Raw genomic sequence first — 13,593 nt, 5'->3', positions numbered from 1 at the left:
CAAAACCAAGATAGGAACATGATAGAGAGTAAATGAGCCCAGAATGGAAGGCCAGATAGCAGGGCCCACCTGATCCCAGAGGCTGCTGTAGCTAGAGTTTTCCTGCCTGGCCCACAGTCAGGACAAATCTCTGTCACCCGCCAGTCCCACAGCTGCTCAGACCCAACCAAGTAAACACAGAGACTTATATTGCTTACAAACTGTATGGCCATGGCAGGCTTCTTGCTAACTGTTCTTATAGCTTAAATTAATCCATTTCCATAAATCTATACCTTGCCACGTGGCTCGTGGCTTATCGGCGTCTTCACATGCTGCTTGTCATGGCGGCGGCTGGCAGCGACTCCTCCCACCTTCCTGTTCTCTCAATTCTCCTCTCTGTTAGTCCTGCCTATACTTCCTGCCTGGCCACTGGCCAATCAGTGTTTTATTTATTGACCAATCAGAGCATTTGACATACAGACCATCCCACAGCAGGCTGCTGCTTTGCTTCCCTCGGTGAGTTTAACTGGTGCAGAGAGCGCCACTCTGTGGCCACCTCTAGGATGTATAGGGTCTCCCCGTTTGGTGGCTCTTGGTACAAACTTATGAATAATTAATGATGCATTGGACATCTTCTTGCATGCGTCTCTAACACTTTTATAATTTATGTCCTTAGGATACTGTGGAAATGTGAACGGTGGGCCTTCCAGCTACGAGGCCCTCAGGAAGTTTTCCTAGGACCGGTTCACACACTGCTATCACCTTTGTGTGAAACCGTTCCTCTGCATCCCGCAAAGCCGCTGGCTTTTCCTTCCTCTGTTCATTGGAGCTTCAGCTCAGTCGCTTGTCATTCATATCACGGAAAGGGAGAGAGATAAGACTGTGCAAGATCTCAGCTCCCCAAATGGGCCGTTTTACCTTCCTGCCTGCAGTGGGAACCTTTTTTTTTTTTCAGTAACCCTGGGCAAGGTTGATTACATCAAGCTAGGAGAGTTCCTTCCTGGGGCTGGTGGAAGCGTGGCAGTCACGTGGACCACTCCGAGTGACTTGAGAGCCCTGTTAATACTCAGCGGTGACTGACTGAGGTCAGTGACTGTGTGATGCTCTTATCTATGTGGGCATACCTCCCCAGGCAGCTTCTGGCCTGCTTGTCTCTGCTTTTCTGTCACAGGTTGTCTTGGGAAGGTGACTCAGCTGTGTGCCTGCTGCTCTTCTATCCCACAGGGGAGGTTGTCTGGAAACAGAACCCGAGGAGGGGAAGGCGGTGTTTAGTTACGCATGCTCCAGGCCTTGGGGACTGATGGAGATGCTCTCACATCCATGCTTTCCAGATACTCGAGAGAGAAACAGAACTTTGACTGATCTCTCAAGTACAATTTAGAGACTTCGCTTTTGGAAGCACTAACCAGGCTACTCACTGAGAACCGGAACATCTATAAATTTATTTTTAATCCTTGCATATATTAGAACCTGAGAAGCTTTCATTTTCCTTCTGGGGCCGATTGAAGTTTTAAAAAAAAAATCATGTGAATTCAAGGATTTTTTTTTTTTTTTGTATTAAAGTACTTGTTGAAATTTGATAATTTGCAGGAAGTATGTAGTTCAGGGTTATTAATGGCAATCCACTGTCAGCATCGACTGGAAGGTGTATTCTTCTGATGGCTTTGGATTATAGGATTTAAATATCAGTACAATTCTCCTAGCACAGTAAATCCAATTATGGAAGCCTGATTGTGATATTTTAATATTATTGGAGCAAAACACTGGATGAAAATTCTCATTAGTTAAGCAAGACACAGGCAGGATGGAATTTCATCTTCCATTATTATTCCTATAATTTTATTACCCTCAGATTTTATTAAAAATTGGTATGTGAGATTGATGGGTAGTGGCAAGGCCACAAAACTGACATGCATTTGCATTTTTTTTCTCCTCCAAGATATTCATTGAGTTTCTACAGGGTGAGAGCTTTGGTCAGGCGTGGGTGTATTCAGCAGGAGCAGTATTATTGCAGAAAGCAGATTATATACATGAAGCCGCACAAATATATGTGCATGGTATATCATCCTAGAAAACACAAGACAGATTATCACAGTGAAGAACCTCTATCTTTATACTCAAGTCACATGACACATACTTTGAGAGTTAAGAGAAGGTTAGATTTGCTTTGTGCATGTGCATGCTTGGTATATGTGTATGTGCATTCATGTGTGTGTGTGTGTATACATATATGCCTGTGTGTGGGTGCACGAGCACTTGTATGAATACATGATAGAGGGCGGAAGCCAATGTTAGACGTTTTTCTTAACCTTTCACCACCTTATTATTTTTTTAAACATAATTTCTTTATTGGGGAATTTCACATCGTGCACTCCAATCCTCCTCATTTCCCAGTCCCTCCATATCCTCCCTTTACCCCCATAGCATCCCCCCGCAAAGAAAATAAAAAATTTAATTAAAAGCAAAACCAACCAACCAGACAGACAAAAACACTTGACTCCATCTTTACTACCTTTCCTACACCTCTTCACTGTCTTAGCGGCACTGGGAGTTGCGGTGTGTCATGCAGTATATCCCCCTGTCCATTCAGCTTCACTTGCAAACGTTCATTGTGTAAGGTATTCTTGATCAGGTTCAAGGCCTCTGGCTTCTGGTACACCATCAATACCGGATCCTCACCGAACTCCTCTCAGACAGCCTGCTGTTGCCCTGAGTTGTGGAGATCCTGTAGCTGTAGTTCCACAGGGCCAGTCCCTTCATGTGCTCCCCAAGGTCAAAGTCCTGGATGTGGGTCTGGGTGATAGCTGATTGGGTCATTCCAGACTACTGGGACTGCACCCCCCCTCCCCCAAAAGCGAGAGGCGCAGCCAGCTCTTCTACACATGTGGCATCCATCAGAGCCAGCTCTCCTGTTCCTGTGGTGAGGGGTGGGGCCAGCTCTTCAGCTGTATTGGCCAGTGAGGGGCAGGGCTTCGTTTCCAGGGCCCATTGAAGGGCAGTGCCAGCTCAGCATGACCCTCGGATTTCAACATGCATGGTTCCTATGGTCCTCTGTAGTAACATGGGCAATGGAGGTCAACACAGACCCCAGCTGCAGCAGGACCACAGGAACACACAGAGCCCTCGGCTGCAGCTCAGGCCAGAATATCACCATGGCCCTGGTGGCAGTGCTGGCCATCCAGATCAGTATGGCTCCAGCAGCAGCAGCAGCATGACCCCGTGACACCAACATGGTCTTAGGTGGCTGACCAGACCGGGGTATCCACACAGCCCTCCGTGGTAGCAGGAGCCGTGGACATCAGTTCAGATCCTGGTTGTGTTATCACCTTAGTTTTTTGAGATTGGGTCTCTCACGGAACCTGGAACTCACCTATTTGGCTAGGCTGGCTGGCCTGTGACGTCCAGGAATCTGCCTGTCTCTGCCTCTCCATGGCTGGGATTATAGGTATATGTCATTCATGACTGGCTCTTATGTGCAGGTTTGGGATCCAAACTTAGGCCCTCATGCTTGTGTGGTAAGTACTTTACCTACTAAGCCATCTTCCCAGCCCCTAATCTTTCCTTATTTTTAAGGTTTTTGTTGAGTGGCATCATGGTATGAAATGATGTGACTGATTCTAAAGGAATAAGTATTGGAGGACAATCCATGGATCATGTCCTCAGGGAAGCATCACTGCGTGCTCAGCTGCAAACAGGAGTCTGAACCTGTATTCATTTGTAGAGCTCTGGTCTCAACTGGAGATAATTTTGCTTCCTAACCCAACCACTTGACAGGGGCTGGAGACATTTAAAAGAATCTCTTAATTAGTTTTTAAAAACTAATTTATTTATTTGTTTGTTTGTTTGCTTATTTATTTGTGTGTGTGTGTGTGTGTGTGTGTGTGTGTGTGTGTGTGTGTGTACATGCATAAGCCATGGTGTGCTTGTGGTCAGAGGACAACTCATGGGAATTGGTTCTCTCCTTCTTGTGTGGTTGCCAGGAATTGAACTCAGGCCTTTGGCCTTGATGACAAATGCCTTTTGCTGCTACGAATATCTTGCCAGCTCTGGAGAGATTTCTGATTGTCATAACCTTGGTACGTAGTTGCTAGGGCCTCTCGATACCACTAAAGACTCCAAAATCTGTGGGGCACTCCCAAAGAAGCAATCACCCTGCCCTGTAGTAGCAGCAGTTCCAAGGTGGAGATGTCTACTGTGGAAGTTTGTAAGATCAAGATGTCTCCAGGGAAGTTGTCGGGACCAGGAGTAGGTACCATTTCCCGGGTCCTCATCACAGATTAAGGTCAGCTGTGTAATTTCAGAAACTCATTTCCTGGTATCAAAAAACTGATCAAACTCTGCTGGCTAGTTTTATGTTAACTTGACATAAGCTAGAGTCCTCTGAAATGAGGAAAAATGAAAATGCCTCCATAAGATCCATCTGCGGGACATTTTCTTAATTAGTGATTGATGGGGGAGGGTCCAGTCCACTATGGGTGGTGCCATCCCTGAGCAGGTGGTCCTGGGTTCTTTAAGAAAGCTGGATGAAAGCCTGACAGTGGTGGTACACGCCTTTAATCCCAGCACTCGGGAGGCAGAGCCAGGCAGATGTCTGTGAGTTCGAGGCCAGCCTGGTCTACAGAGCGAGATCCAGAACAGGCACCAAAAACTACAAGGGGAAACCCTATCTCAAAAAACAAAACAAATAAAAAAAAAAGAAAGAAAGAAGGAAAGCAGGCTGAACAAGTCATGTTGAACAAGCCAGTAAGCAGCACCCCTCCATGGCCTCTGCATCAGCTCCTGTCTCCAGGTTCCTGGCCTGTTTGAGTTCCTGTCATGACTTCCCGCAGTGGATAGATTATGATGTGGAAGTGTAAGCCAAATAAACCCTTTTCTCTCTGAATTGCTCACGGTCATGATGTTTAATCACAGCAACAGAAACCCTAACTAAGACACAGACTTACATCAAAACTCACAGGAAACTGTAAATAAGCCTCTTTCCACTTTACTATGTTCTATGCATTGATGAATCACAAGGGTAGAGATGCTATTGGCGGCATACCTCGTGTGTTACCTGTTGGCAAGGTACCCGGGTCTCTAGTCACGAGGAAGTGCCCCCTTGGAGCCTGGAGTCAGTGCAAGGGAGGTTTTGGGAGTGTCTAAGAATACAGAACCTCTGAGGGTTTGACCTTTGACCTTTGATCTGGCCTTAAGATGCTCCACTGTTGGGGACTGCCCGGGATAAGATGATTTCATTTGCGTTTCCTGGGCCGGGATAGGTCTTGGCAGCTGCTTGGTCCTTCCCAGTGTCCTCTGCCTCTGACCAGCTGCCCTTCATTACCTATATGGATTTCCCCCCTCTCATTTACTCTTTAATTTTGTTGGTTTGGGAGAGGGAAATCGGTTTGAACAAAGACGTGTGAAGCACCCCTGTCTGACAGCGATGATTAATACGAAGATGGCTGGCGGGGCCCTGCACCTAAGTGGCAGTGTCCTCCGTCTAGGTAACACTTCAGAAGAATGTGGTGTGACAGTGATGGGGACACACAGAATCGTGTGTGGGTACAGAGGACACGGGCCAGGACTGCAATACCGTCAGGAGAATCTTCTTTGATTCACCCGGCACAATTTTACAGTTTTAAAGGTCACCCCATATCGATGGCCAGGGCCAGGGAAGCCGTAGCCATTCCTGTGTACCTGTTTGCAATCCATTTCCTTTCCCCCGGCCTTGGTTCCAAGATTGAACGTCAGGTGTGTCTGGATGAGGGAAGCATCTGCTACCTCACTTACCCTTCACCTTTTCCCTCAGTCATGGAGGCTGTCATTGTGTACGTTTTTTGAATGCCGTGGTGAACTCACCGGGAAAGACAGCCAGGCTGGAGGAACTGGCGAAGATAATTCAGTTACTGCAAAAAGAGGAATTCTGCAGAGAGACGCAGGCCTCGAGGGAGCGTGGTAGGTTTCTGCCAGGATTAAAGCTGAATCACAAAGTCAGAAACCTGTTCAGCGCTAAACCACTGCTGACGACCCCTCTGTTTGAACCGATCAACCCTGACGACCTTGGTAGGCACCTGTAGAAACAAACGTTGGATGGGGCTGCGAAACAGGAAGAGGAGAGCACTTTGGAGGTCCACACTTCCTTCTCCGACCACTTGGGGTATCATCTAGAGAAATGCAGTCTACTTCCTTTGAGGCAGAGTCTCTTATTGGCTGGCTGGCCGTTGGTCCCCAGGGATCTTCCCGTCTGAGCCTGCTGGGATTACAAAGATGTGATGCCACATCCTGCATTGTTTTTTTTTTTTTTGAGACAGGGTTTCTCTGTGTAGCTTTGCGCCTTTCCTGGAACTCACTTGGTAGCCCAGGTTGGCCTCGAACTCACAGAGATCCGCCTGGCTCTGCCTCCTGAGTGCTGGGATTAAAGGCGTGCGCCACCACTGCCCGGCCACATCCTGCATTTTTATGTGGCCTCTGGAGATCAGACTCAGGTCCTCAGGCTTTTGACGGAAGTGACTTTACCCACCGGGCCATCTCCCTAGTTTCCATCATTCGATAGTCATCAAGGCAATGGAAAATCTAGTAAGGCCCAGGAATTTTGAGTTTAGGTGGCAGGGAGGAAGTGGCTGTTTGGGATGTCATTTATTCATGACACATCGACTGCAGGCCTCCCTGGGTACAGTTTTGTGTTCAGAGGACACACTTGGGTGGAGCCTCACCATGTGTCCCTGGGTCAGCCCTGACCATTCTGTGCTGAGCCAAAGCAGTGAACTTCAAGAGCCTCAGTACTCTTTATGTTCTTCCTTCAGTAATGAGCACAGTGATATCAAAGCTGTTCGGGGTTAATTATCTCCAGGTTCACTGTCTCTTAAAGGATGTTGCAGTTTGAAAGGTATCTGAGCGGAAAGATGAGAGGCACTGTAGCATTTCTGCCTGTGCTTGGGAGGCGAATGTCTAAGGTACAGCCGGGAGGCACTGAAGAGGAGGAGGGAGAGGAAAAATCAGAGACTGAGGGGCCGGAGGAGGACACAGGAGCCTTTAATGTCTGAAATCCTGTTCTCCATCCTTATAAAGAGACTTCTCTGCTTTTCTATCAAGAGTTCCACTCACCTGAGACGTTGAGCTTGCATGGAGCCTCATTTCCCTTCTGGATCATTCTCATGACCGTCTGTTAGGAGTGGAAATTTGCCCCCATTGAGTGTCAGGATGTGCTCCGTCCCTGTTTGGGCCAACTTGTACACCATGTTCCTCCCGGGCCCTGCCTGCACTGTCCCCAGAACATTGTTCAGACATGTTTGTTTTCACATGTTTGCTTGGGTTAGGGCTTGTAAGCTCTTGGGGTGTTAGAGCAGCTGCTGTGTGCTATGTGAGGTCCCAGGGCCTTAGAAGGTCTTCAACCACACTGAGCATTTGCTTAATGGCTGGTGTAGCCGCCACAGGCACTTCCTGCCTGTCTTCTGCTCAACATCGATATTTTCTTCTTCTCCATGACTACCCCCTCCTCCTTTTGGCTGGTGTTGATTGGAAAACACGAAAAAATAAAAATAAAAATAAAGGGAGAGATGTTTGAATGCCGGCATAGACCTATGGAAATATGTCAACATCAGGCAAGACTTACTTGGTTGGGATTTTTTTTATTTTTGCCTTTTTTAACTTGAGAGAGAGAGAGAGAGAGAGAGAGAGAGAGAGAGAGAGAGAGAGAGAGAGAGAGAGAGCAGTGTTATCTTTTGTTTGTTTTGAAGTAAACTTAACCCCCCAGTTCATGCAGGAACATCCTCATGTTTGTGGAGAACTCTGCACTAGGATCCAAAATCATCTTTGATCTGCCACATATAGCATTGTACAAATAAAGAGGAATTGAATTTGGCCGGCCCTTGAGATCTATTGATTTCAAACTGTAGCAGTGGGATTAACTCTATTAGAGCAGTAACCCCTATAAATTTGCCTCCGAAATGGATTGAAGTATATTCATTTCGAACTTTACAATATATCCTCAATGGATCGTCTAGGAGAATAGTAATTCTCTTATAAGCAGCTATGTAGGAAGTGAGTGAGGTCCAAACTCCAATGCCCAGTTTATCTTGGATGTTTCACGGCCTGTGACAGATGTGATGCTCCAGATGTTCCGCTGTAGTCAAGTTCTAGGAGTCCTTAGTTCTATCTATGAGTTCAGGTGGAGCAATGGTTCTATCGTGGGAAAAGACCAGTTCCTCCACCAAAGTTCCATGGGGCTTGAAGGTTTGTGTCTCATCAGGAAAACGTGCTCGAGCACTGAGTTGATGACAGAATGTCTTGGTTTTGTTTCCACCTTGGAGTGACAGCTTCCTGGTGCTTTCCTCTGCAGGTGGGCTTGACTTCCCAGCATCTGCTTTGGCTTGTACGACCAGAGGACCACATTCTTCTCCCTTGAGTCGCTAAATGCCTGTGCGCACCCCATACTCCAGCCAGGGAAGATGGGAGAAGCTTCTTGGATGACGATGGATGTTCCACTGTGCAGGATGAGGGCAGAGTGTGTGACATCGCCACCACAAGGGTGAGTTGTCTTTCCGTATCAGTCTCTCTGACAGTTGTTATCATCAGAGGAAGAGGAAAGTATTTTACGGTATAGTGAAAAAGAGGACATCAACAGATGGGGCCGTTCTTCTCATGGTAAAATCTGATGGGCAGTTGAAATAAACAGGGTATAGGCCTGGGAAGGTTAGATCATACCACAAGCCAGCTTTAAAAAGTTTTGGAGATAGCTTAAGGTGCTTGCCGAGCGTTCATGGGAGCCCTGGGTTTGATCCCCAGCACAGCATAAACATCGGGCATGGTGGCACACTACTGTGCTCGCAGTGCTTGAGAACAGAGGCAAGAAGGTGAGAAGTTGAGTTATCCCTGGGTGTTTAGTGAGTCAGAGTCAGTGTGGCCTATATGAGGCCCAGCCTCAGTGTCTTACATCATAAAAGGCGCAAGTTAGTGGCTTATACACATTCCTTCCCCCTTCTCTCCGCTTTTCTTTCTTTCTTTCTTTCTTTCTTTCTTTCTTTCTTTCTTTCTTTCTTTCTTTCTTTCTTTCTTTCTTTCTTTCTTTCTTTCTTTCTTTCTTTCTTTCTTTCTTTCTTTCTTTCTTTCTTTTGTTCTCTCTCTCTCTCTCTCTCTCTCTCTCTCTCTCTCTCTCTCTTTCTTTCTCCCTCTCTCTCTTCTTTCTTTCTTTTTTCTTTGAACATTTGCAGTTCAGACTTGAAGAAAGGTCACCGCTGCTCTTCCAGTAAGAGTCCTTTTATGTTTAGCTTGACCTGGATGCCACAGAACTGGAATTGCCAGCAGTCTGGCTCAGGACACAGTGTGCCCAGAAGCACATTTCTTTGGAGCCGTATAATGTTTAATGCCCAGTGCTTCAGCTCAGATCTACATATAAATCAGAGTGTTGTTTCTCCATGAACACTGATAAGTCTATCCTTTATCCCCCAAAGTACTGAAGTGCTGTGGAGTCTCTCCCTGTTTAACTGTGGAGAAGTCATTGCAGTCCCCCAATGTTGTCCCTTTGTTATTTTTTAAAAAAGATTTATTATATATACAGTGTTCTGTCTGCATATATTCCTGCAGGCCAGAAGAGGGCACCGTATCTCATTACAGATCTCATTACAGATGGTTGTGAGCCACCATGTGGTTGCTGGGAATTGAACTCAGGACCTCTGGAAGAACAGTCAGTGCTCTTAACAGCTGAGCCATCTCTCCAACCCTGCCCCTTTACTTGCTTGACTTCACCATTTGGCCATCAGAGCCACTGAATTTTGCCATGCCTGGTCTAGATCTGCTATCACTTTTTTTTTTCTTTTTCCTGAGAACAGCAATAGCATTTGCTAATTCTTTCAAATAAAAATGAGTGTCTTTTACCAGACAAGGACAGGTCATTAACAAAAGAGACTATAGTGTAGAGAGGACAGATGAATGCTACGGACGGGCTAGACATTCCGTATTTGTGCAGAGTAAGGATCAAGTACAGAAAGCTTGACACTACCGTGTGACAAATGCTGACATAAAGTGGACACAAAGGGCTGTTGAAGTGGAACAGAACAAGAGTCCAGGAGGAGGGAACTGTGAGCTTGACCCAGTACATTCAAATTCTCCAGAACTCCTTCCCTGACGTGTCAGAACTCTACTGTTACAGACATCTGTATGAGCGTCCGTCCACGCAAGACTGCTCAGGCGGAGAAGTGATTTTCATGAACAGATTCTAGGTACTAGTGTATGTATATACGTAAACAAGTATGCAAGTGGGTATGAGGAAACATGAAGGAAAGAAAAGAAGAAAGGCTAAATATTAGGGTGATGGGTACAAGTTATGAAAGAGTATGGTAAGCTAATTGTTTTTCTAGTTCTGATTCCATTGTGGAGTTTCTGTTTTCTGGTGGTGGGGATGATTATAACGTTATTGTCTTCCATATCCATTTTTAGAAATCAATCCCAAATGCTGTATGAGATTATAAGTATGTTAGTGTGTATTTGGAATACCATTAGGACATTGGAGAGTTAGCTGTCTTTTATAATATCACACATCTGATTGCTACTTGACATGCCTGTTTACATATATGTGTAATGCGGATATAATACATATGCAAATACAATGCAGATAAATCTATAATGAAACAATATGCATATATGCATTTGATTTGTTAGAACCAAGATCCATACAAAATGTGTAGATTGATTCTGTTTTCTGTTTCTTAATGGACTATGTCATTTTTTTCTGCGTGGGCTCCTATAATCTCAATTTTGCTACTAGCATCCCTTTTGATGTCACTGAACATGTGATTCTGAAATCTCTTATTTTATTTTAATTAGGAGTTCGATCTAGACCAGGCTCAATTGCATCTAGGTCTGTGGGACTGTTTATAGACGTCCATCAGGAGATGTTTTACCTTGTGTCTCTTTTGTTACATTGGGCATTGTTAAGGGGACAGATGATGTAACTCTGATCTATGTTAGGAAATATCTCATTGATGAATTATCTGGCAGTCATTGATGACCACTGTCCGGGTCTTTAAAAAATTTCAGTAGAAATAGAATTATATCATTATATCATTTTGCGCCTTCCTTTCCACCCTCTAGCCCTTCCCAACTATCCTCCCTTGTATCCCTCCCATGGTCCCCCGCTACCCTGGAGTTGATAGCTTCTTTCTCTTTGATCATTATTATATACATATACATATACATATACATATACATATACATATACATATACATATACATATATGTATGTGCGCGCATGCATGTATGTGTATGAGCTCAGATGTGCACACACACACACACACAACCTGCTGAGTCCACTTTTATTGTTGATGTGTATATGGTTTCAAGCTAACCACTCTGTATTGTACAACAAACAAGGGGCTCATCTCTGGGAGAGGTTAATTCTCCTCTTCCCAGCAGACAGTAGTTGCCTGTAGTTCTTTGTCTAGGGGAAGGATCCCATAAAATTCCCCTTGCCCATGTTAACAAGTCCACTGATATTGCCATCGTTCCAGTCCTGCTTATGCAGCCATTTCTAGGAGAGACTGTTCCACAGCAGCCCTCCTGGTGTTCTGGCTCTTACACTCTTTCCACCCCATCTTCCACAATGTTCCCCCAGCCATAGATGCAGGAGTGTGATGTATTAGGACTGGGTTCCCCATGATGTGGATCTTTTCATTGTCTCTAGCAGTGGTTTCCTGTGATGGTCTCCAGTTCCTGTAAAGAAAGGCTCCCTTGATGAGGGGTAGCAGCCACATTTACCTTTGGGTCTAAGGATAAATATAAGATTATTGGACCAACAGAATTCCTTACTACATTTTAAATTTTGCCCAGGTCTTTCATTATAAGGTACCGACCAATAAGACCTATCAATTCTTCATTCATTAGGTGAAACTTATTAAAAGCAGTTTTACTGAGATATATTTCATATAACAAAATTTGCTCTTTAAAAATGTATAGTTCTGTTTTTACTATATTCATAAGGTTGTATAGCTCTCTTATTCTAGAATATTCTTACCACTCCTAAAAGAAATCCATACCTATTAACAATGCCAGTTCTCTTCCCTCCTTTCAGCCCCAAGTGACCACCAATGCACTTTCTGTCGGTATGTGTTTATTTGGTGGGGGATATTTCATGTATGATGATGTAATGTATAATGGCATTTCTATGGACAATGCCCTATATACGTGGCAGTATGATTTAATGTCCTGACTGATTTACATATATAAACCAGTCCTCCGTTCTTGAGGTAAGCCTGAATAGCCAAAGTATAGAATCCTTTTTATACGTTGTGTTGGTTAGTTTTATGTTAACTTGATATAAGCTAGAATCATCAGAGAGAAAGGAGCCTCAGGTGAGAAAATACCTCCATGAGATTGGGCTGTAAGCAAGCCTGTAAGGCATTAGTGATTGACATGGGAGGGCCCAGCCCATTGTGGGTGGTGCTATCCCTGGGCTGGTGGTCCTGGGTTCTATAGGAAAGCAGGCTGAGCAAGCCACAAGGAGCAAGGCAGTAAGCAGCATGCCTTCATGGCCTCTGCATCATCAATTCCTGCCTCCAAGTTCCTGCCCTCATACTGCATTTGACATGAACTGTCATAAGACCTATAAGTGAAATTAACCCTTTCTGCTGCAAGTTGCTTTGGGTCATAGTGTTTCATCACAACAGTATAACCCTAACTAAGACATGTTAATGGAGTTGGTTTGCTAGTGATTTGCTCATTATGTGTGCATCTGTACTCATAGGGACAATGGTCTTGACTTTCCTTCTCGTGTCTGTTTGTAGGTTTGGTATGAAGGGAATACTGGCTTCATAGAATTGGGAGGGGCGTCTTCCTCTTCATGGTTTTGGAAAGGTTTGTGATCTGTGAAGGATCCGTGCTAAGGAGTGATGAGACTAGCTGTGGATGCTTGACTTTTCCCTGCAAATTAAGTGTCTTGCAAGTTCATTTAGATTCTCTTTCCCATCTTGAGTTATATTCTGTAAGTTGTATATTTCTAGTAATTTAACTGCTTTATCTAGGTTATAGGCTATCTAATGTGGGCATACAAGTTTGTTCACAGAATGCTCTTCCGGTTCTTCCCACTTCTGTGAGGTCAGTAGTGACATACCCCCTTCCGCTGCTGATTTTGCTAATTGGGATTTTCTTCCATTCCTTCTTGGTTAATGTGGCTAAAGATTGATCAGTTTCATTGATTTTTTTAAAAAAAATGTCCAGTTTTCTGCCTTCTGAATTTTCTGTGTTCATATTCTTATTTTCTGTTTCATTCATTTTAAGTGTAACCATCATTTTCTCTTACTTAAGCTAAATTTGGCCCTGACTTTCCTCTTTTCCTGGTTTTAAGAAAGAGAGTCCTTAATTTTGAAGACCTTCTTTCTTTAAATATAGGTATATAAATCTATATGTTTTTCCGAGTCACTGTTTTATAGAACCCTGTAAAGTTTGTTGAATTTTTGTCTTTGTTTATTGCATTTAAAAAAAATTTCCATTTGACTCTGGGTCCTTGAGAAGTGTTGTTTAGTTTCCACACTGAAAAATTACTCCCAGATTTTCTTGTGTTATTGATGTATATTTTATTCAATTGTGGTTGGTGTACTTTACAATTTAAATCCTTTTCATTTTGTTGTTCTTGTGTTGTTTGTT

The 13,593-nt window shown here is 44.3% G+C and overlaps 1 protein-coding gene across 4 annotated transcripts in view; it reads left to right on the top strand.

Annotated features, from left to right (window-relative positions):
- Nucleotides 1-13,593, top strand: part of Kcns3 (potassium voltage-gated channel modifier subfamily S member 3) — a 46,241-nt gene that overhangs the window by 20,885 nt on the left and 11,763 nt on the right. For 3 of the 4 annotated variants that reach the window (XM_015989800.3, XM_006996435.4, XM_076559676.1), the window contains one exon: nucleotides 8,297-8,485. The gene's annotated coding sequence lies outside the window, so the exon portion shown is untranslated. Of the gene's footprint in view, nucleotides 1-942; nucleotides 1,065-8,296; nucleotides 8,486-13,593 lie in introns of those variants that run through there. The other variant, XM_042266969.2, reaches the window with a different exon arrangement.

Source organism: Peromyscus maniculatus, chromosome 22 (genome assembly GCF_049852395.1).
Source record: "Peromyscus maniculatus bairdii isolate BWxNUB_F1_BW_parent chromosome 22, HU_Pman_BW_mat_3.1, whole genome shotgun sequence".
Taxonomy (NCBI): Eukaryota; Metazoa; Chordata; class Mammalia; order Rodentia; family Cricetidae; genus Peromyscus; species Peromyscus maniculatus.
This window is presented reverse-complemented; position numbering and strand designations above follow the sequence as displayed.